This window comes from Panthera uncia, chromosome D1 (assembly GCF_023721935.1).
Source record: "Panthera uncia isolate 11264 chromosome D1, Puncia_PCG_1.0, whole genome shotgun sequence".
In the NCBI taxonomy this organism is placed as follows: domain Eukaryota; kingdom Metazoa; phylum Chordata; class Mammalia; order Carnivora; family Felidae; genus Panthera; species Panthera uncia.
The window spans coordinates 93899884-93904640 of record NC_064808.1 but is presented as its reverse complement, the minus strand read 5'-3'; the positions used below and the strand labels follow the sequence as shown (position 1 = coordinate 93904640).

Here is a 4757-nt window from a genome sequence, read left to right as displayed (position 1 = left end):
CTCTGCAGCTCTGAGCAAGTTGCTTAACCTCTCTGAGCCTCAGTTTTCTTAAACGCATAAAATGGAAATAATATCTACCTTAGAGGGCTATTACGAGATTAAATGAGACGAGCCTACGTGAAGTGTCTGTATTAGAGTAAGTGCTCGGGAAATATTAGCTCCTTTGCCCCTTATGAAGTAAGTAAAAAGCCTCATGGTTGTTTTTGGTTCATTCAGTCGTGCTGACGTAGAGGTATGAACAAGTGAGTCAGTGAACAATGAATAAGTGAGTTGATGATGTGCCCGTGACGGTTCAACGTATTCAGTTGACAGAGGGGAGCGAGATGGCTTCAGGGGACGTTTTAGGTTCACATAGAAAGAAAGCAGGCAGACGTTTTCACCTTTCGGACATGGCATGGGTTCCATCGGTGGGTCCCTGTCTTGTGTCTTACTTTTCTTCTTGCTCTGGCTCATCACCTGTGAGTGGGTGGTTTTACAGAGACTTCTGAGGTCCTTGATAGGGCCTCACCATAGTGATGAGCTTTGCTCACCAAAGGGACGCTCACCTTTTTGCTTTGTTGTTTGGCTTTGTTTCTGTCACCTTTCCAGGCAGCAGTTGACTAGATCCATTTAGGAGCAGGCAAAGGGAGGCAGAGGCACCTCCTTTCTTATGTGCTGACAACCTATGTTAGGATTCCTTCCAGAGAAGGAATGGTGGTGGTGACTCCGTGGGGGGTAGCAAAGACCCCCTTGGGCCAGGGAGTGGCAATTCTGCTCTAAGCTCGGCCTCCTAGGAGCTGGGAAAGTGAGGTCCTGGGCTCCCCAGGCCTGGTTTTGGAGGGGGCCCGGGCTCCCCAGCTTCCTCTATCTTCTCAGCTGTGCATGCATGAGGCATGTGGGCACCAGCACCCCTGTGAAGGCCGGTCATGTTTTGTCGGGTGCTTACCAGTGCTGCGTCCTGAGCAGGGAGGGCCAGACAGAATCTTTCCACCGGGAGCTCCCAGTCCTAGTCAGGCTGTGCTGCTTCACTACAGAATGAGTTACAGGGTATAACTTCCTTCTTTAAGTGCCAAAATGTGAAAATATATATATATATATATTTTGGCCACTTTAAACATTGCCATCCAAATGGCCATGAGAGAAGTATCACTAAGGGGCGCCTGGGTGGCTCAGTCGGTTGAGCGTCTGACTTCGGCTCAGGTCGTGATCACACGGTCCGTGGGTTCGAGCCCCACGTCAGGCTCTGCGCTGACAGCTCGGAGCCTGGAGCCCACTTTGGATCCTGTGTCTTCCTCTCTCTCCGCCCCACCCCTGCTCATGCTCTGTCTCTCTGTGACTCTCAAAAATGAATAAACGTTAAAAAAAAAAAAGTTTCACTAACAGGCATCTTTTTTTTTTTTTTTTAAGTTTATTTATTTATTTTGAGAGAGAGAGGCAGGGGAGAGGGACAGAGAGAGAAGGAGAGCGAGAATCCTCAGCAGGTTCTGCACTGTCAGCACAGAGCCCGACGTGGGGCTCGAACTCATGCACCGTGAGATCATGACCTAAGCGGAAATCAAGAGGCATTCATTCGCTTAACCGACTGAGCCACCTGGGCGCTCCCTGTACACAGAGCACAGTTTGATCATTTTTCTCATTACTTGGGGTCATTATGATAAACATGAGCTATCCCCTGGATATTCTGTGGCCCACATCACGTGGCCCCAAACCGCTAACTTCTTGGGTCCTTTGTCTGTTTCATGATCTTCTCCTCTCTCCTCTTTACCAGTTGCTTCTTGTCGCCCTTGCCAGCCTGCCTGCCTCCCTGGTCTTCATGTCCATTTTTGCATTTAGTGTGAATAAACTCTATCTGCATTAGGCATAGAGTGGAGTCTGGGAGGGTCTCTTATTTATTTTGAAGTCTTGTTTCTTCTTTGATCTCAGAGTTGAGTCCCCTGGGTAGGTGGTGTTATCAGACTGCTTTGTTTTGTTGCTGCATTGTTTGCATACATGCCCGGTTTGGGTTTTTTTGTTTTTGTTTTTGTTTTGTTTTGTTTTTTTTGTTTGCAGACATGCCCGGTGTTTAAGTTCATTTATTGAGACATAATTGACATTTAGCATGATATTAGTGTCAGGTGCACGACATAATGATTCGATATCTGTATAGATTGCGCAGGGATCATATATGACCAGTTTTCCAGATGGATTTTCAGATCATGGTAGACAAGAGACCTCACCTTCCGTGTGTTATGCTCTCCCCACAGCAGTGCTCCGTGTGTGACAGGGACCTCAGACATATGTGCACACTGAATTTATCAGTGAATCTACTTAATGAGATAGGAGATGAAATTGACTATAGCGTAGAAGTACTACTTACTAGAAAAAGAGTATTTCTATCATGTGTACAAAAGAGACAGTATGATGGTGGGTAAGACTCGGTAAAAATTGGGGCTGTAATTTCAGCCCTTCCCTTTACTGGTTGGGTGATTTTAGATTACTCTGTGCCTCAGTTTCCTCATCTCAGAAATGGGATAGTGACAGTGGCTGCCTCACAGAGTTGTGAATTAAATGACAAGATAGCTGTTAAAATCGCTTAGCACGTACCTGGAATGTAGTAACCACTCGGGGATGTTAATAACAACGATAAAAAGCCTAAACGTTTGATTTGGTTTAGGAGAGTGGTGTGAGCTTCGTGGGTGGTTTTCTAGGGGTCATTCCTCTCTGCCCAGGATTTCCCCCTCCTCCTCTTCCCCTCTCCCATGCCTCTGGGAAGATCTTTCTTTGGCCTCGGCGCTAGATGGATATTAATGCAGAAATATGAGGGCTGGAGATTTCCACAGCCTTTGAATAATAGGCATTTGGAAAATTAAATATTTCTGTCAAGTATGCTATCAATCTTGGCTGTTTAGGAAGGTGAGAAATTAAGATTGCAAAACAGCCCGGGAGGGGAGCGAGTTGGCCAGCCCCCTGTGTGTGGTCTCCGTAGGAGGGTGGCTCTCAGCGGCAGCAGCTTTGGAACAGGAACGTGAGCGTTCCCAGCTCCCCGGGGGGTTGAGGCAGGCAGGAGAGGGTAGCTTGTGGCAGACTCTGAAGTTCAGCTCGTTTTGACGGAGACTTCCCGCCTTGTGTTCTAGATCTGCATCTGGGGGCAGCTCCTGCTGGGCTTGAAGCCGCCTTCTCTTCTTTCCCTCCTACTTTGGCCCTACTGCCCACCCACCAGCGAGGCCCCCTGCCCTCCTGCCTCGGAGGAAGCGGGGTGCTGCTGACCAGAGCCGTTCCGTTCGTTAGTTCCTTCTGCTGCTGGAGAGCCACTCTGGGCGCCCTCTGCCCCGGCAAAGGCAAAAGCTGTGAGAGGGTCTTGTGGAGAGGAAGGGCCTCCCAGACCACACAGAGGAGCAGCACACATATTCCCCAGGGGTCAGGACGCAGCAAAGACAAGGAGACGCGGGGGAGGCCTCTTTACATAGGACACTGTCTGTCTTCCAGAAGAACACGACCATTCCCGCAGCTGCTTCTCTCCTCCCCAAGCCCCAGGGTGGCCCAGAGACCCTCCGACTTATCTGTGTTTCTCTTTCCTGCTGCTTACCCATCCACGTATCGGGGTTTGACTCTTGTCTACACTGCATACATCTGATGTTAGGAGTGTGAACCAGCCCCCAGGTTTTGTGGACCCACATGAAACAGGCTACCAACAAACCAAAGCCCATCTGGGGGAGAAGGGCCAGGGCTGGTGAAGATACTCTAAGCCACGTGCTGTTCTTCCCTTCATGCAGTCACTTACTCAGCAAGCGTGGATAAGTGGTTGAAACATGCCCTATGTGCTGGATACCGAGGAAATACACGTAGCGGCAAGAACAGACCGCTTACCTTGTGCTGGGCATTGTGCGACATCCTTTAAACACGTTAATTCGTTTAGCCCCAAGTCTTACGATAATATTGTTATCTGTTTTAGTTGCTTTTTTAATATTTATTTTTGAGAGAGAGAGAGAGAGAGACAGCGACAGCATGTGTGCGTGGGAGAGGCGGGGGTGGTGGTGAGGAACAGAGGATCCAAAGCGGGCTCTGTGCTGATAGCAGAAAGCCTGATGCGGGGCTTGAACCCATGAACTGTGAGATCATGACCTGAGCCCAAGTCGGAAGCTTAACCAACTGAACTGCCCAGGCGCCCCCGTTATCCGTTTTAATAAGGAAGCGGTTGTGATTCAGAGAAATGAAATGACCTTCCCAGATGGAAGAGCTGAGAATCAAACCCATATCTGACTTCTGATCACTTTTGATCATTTGCCAGTAAGGCCTTGTTGAAAAGTCAGGAGGGAGCCGGGCTCTGCTCCTGAGAAGCTCAGTGGAGAAGGAGAACAGGTGAGTATATTTGAGGGGCAAACTCAGGGAATGGGGAGGGCTTCCTGGAGGAGGTGACACCTAAGCTGAGTCCAGAAGGATGTACAGGAGGCAGCCAAGGGAAGAAACAGAGGTGGTGCTGTTATGCCCAGAATTCGTGATCCCCAAAGACCACCAGGGAGCCGAGTCCGATGCAAAAGCAAAAGAGCCTTTATTTGAGCTAGCTCGAGCTCAATCCCCTACCTGCACCGACGCAGCGGTGAGATACCGGGGGGGAGAGAGAGCAAGTTTCAAAAGCACAAAGGTTTTATTGGGGTCTAGGGGCAGTTGGTGAGGTAATGGCTGTGGCCTCAGCCGATTGGCTGGGGAAGGGTCGTGGCCTCGGCCGATTGGCTGGGGAAGGGTCGGAGTCCTGTTACGCAGGTCACCAGGCGTGTTTTGATTAGGAAGTTTGAACAGGT

The 4757-nt window shown here is 49.5% G+C and overlaps 1 non-coding gene across 1 annotated transcript; it reads left to right on the top strand.

The window, feature by feature from the left end:
- Positions 1 to 1137: 1137 nt before the first annotated feature.
- On the top strand, positions 1138 to 1222 carry TRNAR-UCG (transfer RNA arginine (anticodon UCG)). Its single transcript has one exon. It is a non-coding gene; the product is annotated as a tRNA-Arg (tRNA).
- The last annotated feature ends 3535 nt before the right edge of the window (positions 1223 to 4757 follow it).